The sequence below is a fragment of the Leptonychotes weddellii genome, chromosome 14 (assembly GCF_054177405.1).
Source record: "Leptonychotes weddellii isolate Sample4059 chromosome 14, ASM5417740v2, whole genome shotgun sequence".
NCBI classification, from domain to species: domain Eukaryota; kingdom Metazoa; phylum Chordata; class Mammalia; order Carnivora; family Phocidae; genus Leptonychotes; species Leptonychotes weddellii.
In genome coordinates this window covers 59818923-59832137 of record NC_138382.1, presented here as the reverse complement: position 1 = coordinate 59832137, position 13215 = coordinate 59818923, and the positions used below count along the sequence as shown (strand labels likewise).

Here is a 13215-nt window from a genome sequence, read left to right as displayed (position 1 = left end):
CGTCATGAAGACCCTGGGGCACACCTGTGTTGGTCTTGGTCAAGGGCTGGTACCTGACCTTTACAGAGCAGAGAGCAGGTGCAATGTGAGTTCTAGGACATCTGACATAAGGAGCCAACAGAATAAAACTAGGTGGGAATTCTCAGTGGAGGGTAGGAGACATTTTCAAGTTTCCTTCATAAACATGATTTTGTTCAAACTATTCCATCTAGAGTAACTTTATTTATTGATTAGTTATTATTTTTTTTAATTCATTTTTTACAATTCCAGTATAGTTAACACAGTGTTATATTTGTTTTGGGTGTACAATCTAGTCATCCAACAATTCTATACAGTTACTCAGTGCTCATCAAGATAAACGTATTCTTAATCCCCATCACCTATTTCACCCATCCCCCCTACCCACCTCCCCTCTGGTGACCATTAGATTGTTCTCTATAGTTAAGACTGGGTTTTTTTGTTTGTTTCTTATTTCCTTTGTTCCTTAAATTCCACAAATGAGTGAACTCATATGGTATTTATCTTCCTCTAACTGACTTATTTCACTTAGCATTATACCTTCCAGATCCAACCATGTTGTTGCAAATGTCAAGATTTCATTCTTTTTGATGGCTGAGTAATATTCCTGTGTGTGTGTGTGTGTGTGTGTGTGTGTGTCTTCTTTATTCATTCATCTATCAGTGGACACTTGGGTTACTTCCATAGTTTGGCCATTGTAAATAATGCTGCAATAAACATAGGGGTGCATATATCTTTTTGAATTAGGTTTTCATATTCTTTGGTTAGATACTCATCTAGAGTAATTTTAGACTTAATAAGCTCTTAAAGGTGTTTGAAGGTAAGGAACTTCATTTGGGTGGGACGATTCCAGAGCTTTTTCTAAAATTGTGTCCTATTGGCTTAGCTTTGTAAGGTAGTATTAGCTGCTAACAAATAGTCATTGGTAAACACTTGGTTAAAGAAAGCTTTAAAAATAAAATGAGATGGGTTTCTTTACCAGAGGACCTTTCCAAGGTTTTAGTGCTACTGTGATTGTGAATCACCAATTCAAGGATGGGTGGGTAATATTTCTCAAATTCATTTAACCAGAGAACCTCATTTCATAAAATCCCTATTAATATCTCAAGGAAAACAGTTTATGAAATGTTGTTCTCTAGTGTATACCAGTTAGCTTAACCAGCTCCCACAAGTTCAGCTAATAATTAAGTATAGGCACAAAGCTTATGTACAAGCATTTTTACCATCGTGTCTTTGTATAACGACACATGTGGAAACAACAAAGATATCTGACCACAGGAGAATGATTAAATTAGTTTTGACTTACTCAGATAATGAGGTATTATTTAGTTATCACAAATCATGTTTTTTAGTCTCTCAAATTTAGAGGACTAGTTAAGGTCATGGGAAAATACTCAAAATACTTTAAGAAAAAAAAAAAAACCCAGCAGGCTGCAAAAGCAGATCTATTCCAGGGGTCTAAGAAGAGTACAGGCTCTGGAGCCAGACTGCCAGGGTTCAAATCCTAGCTGTGTGAAAGAAAGCAAAAGTGCATCCGTGACATCTGGCAAAACTGTCCTCCGTGTAAGATGAACAGTCCTGTGATAGCAGAATAATAGCCTCCACGAGGACGGCCACACCCTAATCCCTAAAACCTGCGAAGATGTTGCCTTCATGGCAAAAAGGACTTTGCAGGTGTGATGAAGTCAAGGACTCTGAGTGGGGAGGACGATCCTGCATTATCCAGTTGGGCTTGATGTAACCACACGGGTCCTTATAAGAGGGAAGCAGGAGGCTCCGAGAGAGAAAGAGAGAACTGAAGGCACTCCACTGCTGGCTGTGGAGATGGCGGAAGGGGCCACAAGCCCAGAAATGCAAGCAGCCTCTAGAAGTGGAAAAGGGAAGGAGTCCGAAAGAGCCGCTGGAAGGAAAAGAGCCCTACAAACGCACTGGTTTTAGCCCAGAGAGACACTATCTCAGTCTGTTTGAGGAGTCATAACAAAGTACCATGGACTGGGTGACTGACCCAACGGAAGTTTATTTTTTCACAGTTCTGGAGGCTGGGAGTCTAAAATCAGGGTGCCAGCGTGGTCAGGTTCTGGCGAGAACGGTCTTCCTATTTTGCAGATGGCCGCCTCTCACGGTGTCCTCCCGTGGCCGAGACAGAGAGCGAGCTCTCCGGTGTCTTCCTAGAAGGGCACTAATTCCATCATGAGGGCCCCACACCCTCCTGACCTCATCTAACATTAATTACCTCTTATAAAGTGCTCATCTCCACTGGGGGTTAGGGCTCAACCTACGAATTTTAGGGGGGAACACAATTCAATCCATAGCTGACATTGCGAACTTCTGACCTCCAGAACTGTAAGATACTAAATTTGTATTGTTTAAAGCCCCTATACTTATGGTGATTTGTCACAGCAGCGATAGGAAGTTAATACAAATATAAACCCAATATTATCTTCCGTGCACGTATGTGCATGCGGAAAACTAGGCAGGTAGCAGTTAGGATTATGAGTCACTTTTATTTTTATCTTTATTCCTTGTTTTCTATTTTTTTTTCCTACAATAAGCATGAATTAATTTAAAAATATAAAAACAGAAAAAAAATCTTTTAGATATTATCAGCCATGCTGAGAAAAGTAGATAAAGCTGCCTGCTTTAACCTCCATGGACGAGGCAATCCACAAGCCTTTCCATCTCACCGAGGAGCTGACACGTCTGCAGGGCCTCTGACCTACAGCCGTACTCGCAGGCTGTAGGTCTGCAAGGTGGACTAAGGAGCAGAGGGGGCAGCTACATCTCGCTCCAAATTAGTAAATGCTGTGTCCCGTCATGAGTGGAAGACTAAAAAACTTGACTTTGTGTTTCCTGTTTCTGTTTCATAAAGAAACTATTATTATAAATAACTATTATTATAAATCGTTAAACCAGTTTCTGGCCGGGAGACAGAAAGCCATGCCTTGGCTGCACTTTTGGATTTTCCAGGCAAGAAGGATTTCCCTTGGGCATCTGTGATGGGCTGTGCTGCCCGGGGGCTGCAGACAGAAGAACCAGGAACCCGAGCAAGGGGCGCACGTCCTGGGAACACACAGCTGTCAGCACCCCTGAGAGCCCAAATCCTCCTTCTGTAGGAACAAGGCTAACTTCTAACAGGCCAAGAACATGGGTTCTAAAAGTTCAGAAAATTATTTGGACCGAACACTATGATTTGGGTGATTATTATATTCCATATCTATGTGTCGGAGTTCTTAAATCAAAGATGCTTTGTTTCGGGGGCACCTGGGTGGCTCAGTCGTTAAGCGTCTGCCTTCGGCTCGGGTCATGATCCCAGGGCTCTGGGATCGAGCCCCACATCAGGCTCCCTCCTCCACAGGAAGCCTGCTTCTCCCTCTCTCACCCCCCCGCTTGTGTTCCCTCTCTCGCTGTGTCTCTCTCTATCAAATAAATAAAATCTTTAAAAAAAAAAAAAAAAGATGCTTTGTTTCTACGTTTCTCAAAAGAAAAGAAAAAGCCGTCACCCACTCTTACTTAAAAACCGAACCGAACCGAACAAAGACGCCCACCAGATGCCATGCCTTGGCCAGGCCTCCTTCAATGACCTTCTTTCTTCACGCAGCATGGGGATAAGATTGCAAGCATCTAAGAGTCAACTCACAAGTCCCCAGAAAGAAGTGAGCTCACAGACTTGTATTTTCTTTTTTTTTTTTTTAAAGATTTTATTTATTCATTTGAGACACAGAGATACAGAGAGAGAGAGAGAGAGAGAGAGCATGAGCAGGGAGAGAGGCAGAGGGAGAGGGAGAAGCAGGCTCCCCGTTGAGCAGGGAGCCCGATGCGGGGCTCGATCCCAGGACGCTGGGATCATGACCTGAGCTGAAGGCAGACGCTTAACCATCTGAGCCACCCAGGTGCCCCCACAGACTTGTATTTTCAATTTCATTTCCTCCCAGTAAAAAGGAATATCCTGCCTGTCAGATCCAGAGCACAGGTGCTTGTGGGGTTCCAGCTGTGACCCACATACCAAGAGCTGGTCCCTGATCCTTTCATCTCTTTTTCTGAAGGCCGCAGCCGTGGGAAAATGCAATGACACGAATTTTCCGATCGTAAGCCTAGCTCAGACATGAGAAATAGCCCTGCCTGGCGAAACAAGCCTGAGAAATTTCCAAATATTATTCCTTAAAGGTCGGGGTGTTAGATGAGTTGCTGATATGGGGTATTCCCCTATGAACAGGACTGGAAGGTAAAACCTCTAGAAGGAAAGAACTCTGCTTCTCTAGGGGAAGCAGAGTTTAAGACCAAAAAAGCAAAAAATTTAGTTAAAACAGGAAGAATGAAAATCATGGCAAGTAGCAATTCCCCCACCAAGATCTTTTCTTTGCTGAAAGCATTTCCACAAACATGGTGGGTCCGACTGTGTGACAATTACCACCCCTCCCCCCGACAAAGGGAAAGAAAAAAGGAAACATTTTTATGAACTTGCCATTTGATTGTTGTCTAACACACTTTGTTTTTTGAAATCACAGCTGACTATGGAAAACTAATTCCTGAACTCAGATTTTATAAGCGAGGCTTTAGTTTTAATGAAGTAAACATGAAAATAACACCAGCTGGGAATAGAAAGAGATTTTATAATGCATGTTTTGACATTTATTTTAGGTTCACAGTAGCTATAGAAGAGCAACCTCATAAGTAATTCTGTAAGGTTTTCTAGGCCTTTTCTTAAAACATAACAGTAACTATAATAACCACAAAACAGTAACTCTTTGGGGGAGCCTTCTGTGTCCTGGGCACGGTTCTAATTTATTGTTGAGGTTGGTACTAGCTTATTCCCATTTTACTGGCGAGGAAACGGAGGTTTACAGAGGTGAAGTAAGTCGGTCACACAGTTAGCAAGCAGGGGAATCAGGATTTGAACTTTAGATATAAATCCAGAGAAGTGATGGTCACATGCAGGCACCTATTTTCCCTTGACTAGTTTTTTTTCTAGAAGGTATGAATTTATATTTGAGAAGTAAAGACAGGCTGGAAATACCTGTGAGGTCAGACGTACACAGGTTTTGGGAAACCTTTGAAGTTTACAGGGAAAGTCATGAGAAATAAAATATCATGACATGAAATACAGTATGTATTCTTTGGTGCTTGAATGGCATGTCTTACACACTCCCCACCACCGCCCCTAGTTGATCACCCCTTAAGGAGTAGCTTATTCACAAAGATCAAATGGATCCGAAATACCAGTCTCCTGTGGGAAGTAACAGCAAGTCATGATGGCTGGTAAGAGACGTAGTCATATCCTGACCGGACTCCAGCAATCACAGGGGACATCCTGCTCCCATGCCTGGCTTTGATTAGCTCATATTTCTTACCGGGGGTAGAGCAGGGATCTTATAAGAATTAGGTCCTTTGATTCATCTTTTCTTTCTCAGCTCAAGATGACATCTTTTTTGGCATGCGGTGGAGTCTTGAGTTTTTGGAAGCCGCTCTCCTAACTTGGATCATGGAGCAGCCACCCATTGGGGTCAAAGGTAAGCAGCAAGGGCACCATGAGGTGGCCCCAGAAAGGCTAGGGCACCTCGAGAGGCAACCCAGACACTCTGGATATGTCAGAAGACCAGCACAAAGAGCAGTGACAGCAGAACGTGCTTACAGAAGGGAACTATACTCATGGAAATGTAGTGCCCTTTCTAAAGTTCTTCCCAGAAGCCATACCCCATAGACTTTGCATGGAAGGAAGACGGGAGTCCCTATCTTCTCAGGAACGAGGCTGACAGGTTTAACCATGGCAGGTGTTCTTTTCAAACCCTGAAGGAGCATGTCCAAAAAAGAACTTTGAATTCTGTAATTTGAAAAGCCCTGCTTTTCATCACATACACTCGCCCCTTGCCAAACACTCCTTCAATCTAGCCTTTTCTTGACCATTCCTTCCCAAATGGCATGCCTTTTTAAAAATGAACATACTTGGGGCACCTGAGTGGCCCAGTCTGTGAAGTGCCCGACTCTTGATCTCAGCTCAGGTCATGATCTCAGGGTCATGAGACAGAGCCCCCCATGTCGGGCTCTGCACTTAGCATGGAGACTGCTTGAGATTCTCTCTCTCGCCCTCTGTCCCTCCCCCACCTGTGTGCTCTAAATAAATAAATAAATAATAAAAAAATCTTTAAAAGGGTGAACATATTTGCTGGATTCAGATGAAGTAAAAACACAGGGAGCTTTTGGTCCAAGGCAAAGGATCAAACTTGAGCAAATGAGAACAGCAGAAAGCAGTCACAGTACTCAACAACCACCAATAAACACAGCTGGCTTTGGCCCCACTTCACCAAACATGTTTGGTTAATGGAATGAACACTTATTCCTGCTCGTCCTCAAACTAAGAAACTGATTCTTTGAGTACCCAATTCTTCCAAAGATTTCAGGGAATGGGCCTGTTTCTGGAATGGATGATTGTGTTTCTTTTTGGGAATGAACTTTCAGCAAGAACTCACGGGAACCATCAGGCTAGACAGCTGACACAGACTATGCTCGTCCCCTCTGCCATCTGCTCAGCTCTTTGAACAGCACCAGCAATTTTGCCTATTGTAATTTGGAGCATTGGCGTTAAGTTCTGGAACTACTCGGGGTCACTAGGGCAGCACTGTCTCATGGCCTCTGGTAGCAAACGCATTCACCCAGACCACGGTGAGCAGAGGATTTCAGAGCGATAATGGTTCCAAAAAGCAGGGGACAGGAAGGACCCAAGACAATGCAGGGGTCAGGTCTGATACTGGGAGAAGGTGGGAGGAGACTGAGCTCAATCACTGTCGGTTGGAGAGCGGAGCTGTTATTACACACCTTGTAGACCTCCAGGGCAGAGGGGCAGGCTCTGCAGAGGACAAGAAAGGGTATCTTTGGAATCAAATGAGCCTGAGTTTGAACGTGGCTCTGCCACTTCCTGGCTGAGTGACCTCAGGCAGGTTACTTAATCTCTCTGGACGCTGGTATTAATTCTTTGAAAAGGGAATAATATTATAGGTCCATGATCTCTTATGTCTAGTTTCAAAATCCAAACAAAGCTCTGAAAACCAAGCCATAACCTATTTGGCAACAAAGCCTGACAAGATCTGGCATGAGGCTCTTCTTAGGCTTTATTTATCCTACTTAGTGTAACTAAGTCTTCCTAAGTTTTATAGAAGAAATCTAATTTCTTGATAGGGGGTTGCTCCAGACCCCAACTGGGTGGGTTAAGTAATAGTATATGCCTTGCATTGCTTTTCTAAATAACAGTTTATACACTTTATGGCTTTTCTGAAATCAGAAAAATTCTGAATATTTCTGGCCTCGGGTAATTTGTATTACATCTTAGAAGATTGACAGGAGGATTAAATGAGCAAATGAAAAATGAGAAAATGTGTGTAAAATAACTAGTATGGTACACTCTTTAAAGTCTTGGTAACCCGTAGGAATCATGATACTAGGCTTGTGTCACCAGAGAATGTTCAGAGAAATATGGTAGTAGACATAACGCTCTGCAAGATGTTCCACATTAAGCCTTAGTACTTTCACAAGGCCAGCTGGACCCCTGTAGCTTGTACAATCTGTGCCTACCTGCAGGAAAGGGAAGCACTGTATACCCCTGAAGGAGAGCCTTCTCTCACATGGGCCTGTGACAGAATCTTTCCACCAGTTGCTAAGACAAGGTCTTTTGTGGAGCATTGAGGGCATCTCAAGTGAGACTTGGCCTCATCCAGCTCTAATTTTGCATGGAATAAGCCATCAAGCTCTCCTTCATGAATATTGTGCTGACATAAATATTTTCTCCTGTCCAGGACTTTGTGATATTTGAAGGTAATGAAGTGAAAAGAAAAAAGACCCCGTCACTAATCTTTATAATAACGTAATGGTCACCTCATCCACAATCTTAATTCAAACTGACAGTAGAAGTTGAAACTCCTTGGAAATTTTATCTTTATAAGATGTATAGCTATCACATCTTTCCACATATTAAAAGACATGAACAGACGCTCCAAGTTATGGAACTCAATATCCACACCTTCTGCTTTACCACTCCCCATAACGTCTCACTGGGCAAATTATCTGACTTGGTAGATCAGTTCAACATCTGGCATGAAAACGGAAACTATTTTTAAAAACTAAAGTAATCACCACCTAACTAGCTGGGTTTCTCTGACATGCCTAGAACCTGGAAGTGAAACCAGGATGTCTAATAATAGACAACAAGCACTAAAGTGAGAACCGTCTGTTGACAGCTTTAATATAAAAAGATATTTGAGAAGATCTAAATCATAACTTCAATCAAAAGTTTGAGTTTTCCTCCCAAACTTGATCCTCAAGGGTGTCTGCACCCGTGTTGCAGGTTGCACCTTCAAGTTAGGCTAGGGCACCTGCTGGAATGCCTCCTTTCTTCTCTATTTTTGAGTACTATCAACAGAAGGCACACATGTGTGCACTCTTGGGAATATGGCCTCTCACACGGCACACGGCCTTTGTCAAGATGGCAACATGCCGTCAGAAGTTCTTGTACACAGGAAGAGCTCAATAAAAGCTGGTGGAATGGACTCATTAAAGCAGCTCTTCATTGTCTGGCTCCAAGCCAACTTTCTTTCATTTTGTTTTAAATCTCTTCCTTTAACCCACCCTAACCTAATTTAAGTACCTCAAACATAAGTTCTCTCTTCCTTTTGGGCCTCTTTAGGTGTCCTCCCTTCTCAAGAAACAATTGCCCCCCACCCCCAAACCCAACTTCTACTCCTTCAGTTCAAAAGTTGGATGGTAGTATCCTAAGAAAGGAAGACTTCACGTATACCCCCAATGAGGTGATCTTCCTTGATGTGGGCTCCTGTAAGTTTTCATGCTTCTCTGCCATGAAATTGCCATCTTTGTCTGATGTTGTTTCTCTCACTGAACTGTAAGTTCCCCGAGGGCAGGAACTGCATCTGCCTTGCTCACCCCTGTATGAGCAAAAGTCACACAGACCCTATTTAAGTGAAACTTCTTCCTTTAAAATCACATAAGAGCCAACAAGATAAAATTTCCAAAATAATTTTCCTAATACCTTGCTTTTGAGAATGACAGCATCCTTTTAAAAATCTCGTCTTCATCTTTGAAAGGCAAGGAAACTAAAAGCAAAAACAAGTTGTCTTTTCAACACCTGGGGAATGGTTGGGAGAATCAGCAGATTTGTGTTTCCCTATGACATCTTGGCTCCCAGTGGATTCTACTTCCCTTAGGTTTTAGGATTCCAGCATGTTTCCAGCATGATCTCCACCAGAGGAGAAGTTAAAAATTGTATTTTTCATCACCTAATATCGAATCACCAACCTGAGTCATGCAACAAACAGGCTGAATCCCCTCTTCTGGTGGGAGATGTGGAGTATTGCAGTAGGAACTTAGCATCATCTCCATTCACAAAACCAAAGTTGGAGCAAGCAGTTTCAACCCTGGCTATGAATCGTCCAGTTTGGCTGCTCAGAGTGATGTGTCAGCCTCCTCCCTGATTACGAACTTGGAGGCTGGCTAGCCAAGCAATTCACCAAACATTTCCAGGCATGGATAGAAAGAAAATTACATTTTGTATTCAGTTGTTTTTTTTTTTTTCCCCAATCCATGTTGTAATTCTGGGAAGCCCTGCCACCTACTTTAAATGTTCTAGAGATAAAATGAAGGAACGAGGTGCACAAGCGTCATTATCATGACTACGTTCAGTGCAACAGTTAAGACAACTGCAGTACACAGACCTGCCTGGATGAATTACCGTGCAGAATCAATCCTCTGGGAGGGGGTATGGGGGAGGATATTAGCATCAGCATAGAGGGAAGTGCTGGGAAAATCAGGCCTGGGCTGCTGGGATGCTGAGGGCAAACACAGAACCCTGTCTTATTTTAAGCCTGGTGGGGAAGCCCGAGAGACCACAGCAGGTCAGGGAATAGGGGAAAGTGTTGAAATGTTTTATTTTTGTTCACATGCTAGAAATAAAGGAGGGGAGCAATACAGTGGGAGTTTCAATTAAGAGGCAGAGTAAAGAAAACTGAAAATACTCACTGAGCATGTGCACTTTAAGGAAGGTTTTATAATGAGATAATGTAAAGGGAGGCTTAGGCATGTAGGGCCAGCTATAACTGGTAGGAGAGCCATGGTATCTACCTTCCATGTGAGCAGAAGTTGCTAAGATGCCTGAAGAAACTTCCTCCATTAGACTTTGAGTTCCTATGCAGGCCTTTTCAAGTCATTAACTTGTCAAGTAGGCTCCTTAGACTGGGCTGAATTCAAGTGGTATGAAAGCTTTTTCTAGGATACTATATAGAATGCCCACTGGCATCTCTGTGCCAAGCTAGCCCACAAGAATTTAAAGTGAACTTGACAACTAAGGATCTTTGGGCAAAGCCAACCAGTCTCTCTAAAGCACACCCACACACAAAATGCCCTTGAGAGTTTTCTTTGCCTCACCCAGCTGGCCATTGCCCTGTGACATACAGGAATTAAAAATCATATCAAGAAAGTCACCATGCTTGGGGCGCCTGGGTGGCTCAGTCGTTAAGCATCTGCCTTCGGCTCAGGTCATGATCCCAGGGTCCTGGGATCGAGCCCCGCATCGGGCTCCCTGCTCAGCCAGGAGCCTGCTTCTCCCTCTCCCACTCCCCCTGCTTGTGTTCCCTCTCTCGTTGTCTCTCTCTGTCAAGTAAATAAATAAATAAATCTTTAAAAAAAAAAAAAAAGAAAGTCACCATGCTTTTCCTCTTTCTCCTCGCTGTCTTTTTTTCATGAACAATTCAGTCCAAAAGCCATTAGGGAGGGGCTCAACAAGATGGTATCTGCAGTGGGGGTGGGAGGAGTCAGTGATCACAGGACCACAGTGTGCTGGAACCACAGCAGGGTGGGTGGGGAAGAGTGGTGATCCAGCACATGGTATTGGAGCCGAAGATGGGTAAGGAAAATAGGAGATTGGTTACATAAGGTGAGGAAGGGATTCAATAATAAATATATTGAAGGTAGTAGGAAAGAGGTATTTTGTTGTCAGGAAGGTTACAAATATGGAGAGAATATGAACCCCGTGGTACTAGATTAGAATTAAAGGTATCAAGGTAAGCTCATGGTTTTCAAGATAGGTAGGAAGGTAGATGGATAGATAGACAGACAGATGGAATCTGTGTATATTCTCTAATTCTGTTTGTTGAGAGTGCCTGGGAGCAGTGACGATCCAATAACAATGAGCACACCAAGCTCCCAGATTTTGGTTTCTATGATTTTTTTTTTTTTAATTTATTTATTTGAGAGAGAGAATGAGAGAGAGAGAATGAGAGAGAGAGAGCACATGAGAGGGGGGAGGGTTAGAGGGAGAAGCAGACTCCCCACTGAGCAGGGAGCCCGATGCGGGACTCAATCCCAGGACCCTGGGATCATGACCCGAGCCGAAGGCAGTCGCTTAACCAACAGAGCCACCCAGGCGCCCCCAGATTTTGGTTTCTAAATTCCATTCTCCACTAAAAGGAATTAGTGCTGTTTGAAGAAATGGCTGATTTCAGGGTTAGGAAAGTATGAGATGAGACTGGAACATCTTGTGGTGTCAGAAAGTGAGGACATGCCCAGAGAATAATGAGGACATGTCAAAAGGACGCTGAAGTGGGGCGCCTGGGTGGCTCAGTCGTTAAGCGTCTGCCTTCGGCTCAGGTCCTGATCCCAGGGTCCTGGGATCAAGCCCTGCATTGGGCTCCCTGCTCAGCAGGAAGTTTGCTTCTCCCTCTCCCACTCCCCCTGCTTGTGTTCCCTCTTTCGCTGTGTCTCTCTCTGTCAAATAAATAAATAAAATCTTTAAAAAAAAAAAAAAAAAGGACGCTGAAGTTAGCTTGAAAGGGCTCCCATAAGCTATATCTAAACAAATTAAGAATAAAAATAATAGAAATGGATTCTAACCCATTGAATATAATAGGAATCCACAAGACTACACTGACATAAACAGATAAATGAATAAAGTTTGATGAGGAGTGGGATAAAGATTACATAGTACCAAAGTAACTCCCCAGAGAATATTTATTACTTACAAAGGACACAATAATTTTACTGTAAAATCCTGTCAGACATTCCCTCAAACAAGTGATCAAAATTAATATCATGTGAAAAAAGTCAGTATCTGTCCCTGTAAGGGACACCTGATTGGATATAGTGAGAAGAATATAGCAATATTTTTGTGGTATTCCTACCAAAGATGCATAACCTATATGTACTCATGTGAAAGCATAGACAAACCCAAACTGAGGGACATTCCGTAAAATTGGGCATGATGGAGCATCATGTTGGCAATTTACTCTCAAATGGTTCAGAATAAAAGATATTTGTACTATACCTGGGAACTTTTCTTTAGGTTGAGATTATTTCAAATCTAAATATTTATAATCAAAAGAATTACCCTGAGTCACTGTAGATTTGATGGAAGCCAAGTGTCAAGATGGGATTAAGATCTGGGTAAACCAAGTCAAACGCCAGCAATTATATGTCAGGATAATGCTTTTTAGATGGTTTCCAGTGAAAGAAGTTTTCCCCTCAGTCCGTCATGAACCAGTACTTTTAAAAAACACAAAATTCCACACTTGGATTTGAGGAAAATAACAAACTGCAACAAGAATTGTCAAATGCTTGCTCTCAATGTCTGTACTGATTCTCAGTGTGGACCTGGAACAAACAGTCCATGGACTAGCCCAGACCACACTTCGAGCAGCACTTCTCCACATTAGGATGTGTGGCACTCCAACTGCCATCATATCCAAATGGGAAATGAAAACAACTGGTCACACTGTTAATCCATAATGGTAGCAACATTAATTACCACCATAATTAACATCAACCATTTATACAAAGCATTCAAGAAAGGGACTGCCGAGGCAATGGGAAGGGACTAAAGTAGTCAATTTCTCCAAATGTGTCATAGGGCAAGAATGAATGAGACCACCCCTGATTCCAAAGCAATTGCATTGTGATGACTAAAAGGAAGACAAATCCAATCATACAGAAGAGGGACAAAAACATCTTCTATGGGTCAATCTGCACCGGGTCATGACTGTCATTGTTAGAAAGGGATCTCGCATTTAGAAGGGGTTAGCAGAGCACATCCCCCAAATCAGATGGGTTTGATTTAACCACAGATACTAAGGGTCCAAGCCAGTCCACATGCAGGCTCACTCTGCCAGGGTCCACGCCACACACGGCCCCTCCCTCAGCCAGAGGCAG

The 13215-nt window shown here is 42.9% G+C and overlaps 1 protein-coding gene across 10 annotated transcripts in view; it reads right to left on the bottom strand.

Moving 5' to 3' along the window:
* Positions 1-13215, bottom strand: part of PALM2AKAP2 (PALM2 and AKAP2 fusion) — a 441240-nt gene that overhangs the window by 18156 nt on the left and 409869 nt on the right. The gene's annotated exons all lie outside the window — the stretch shown is intronic.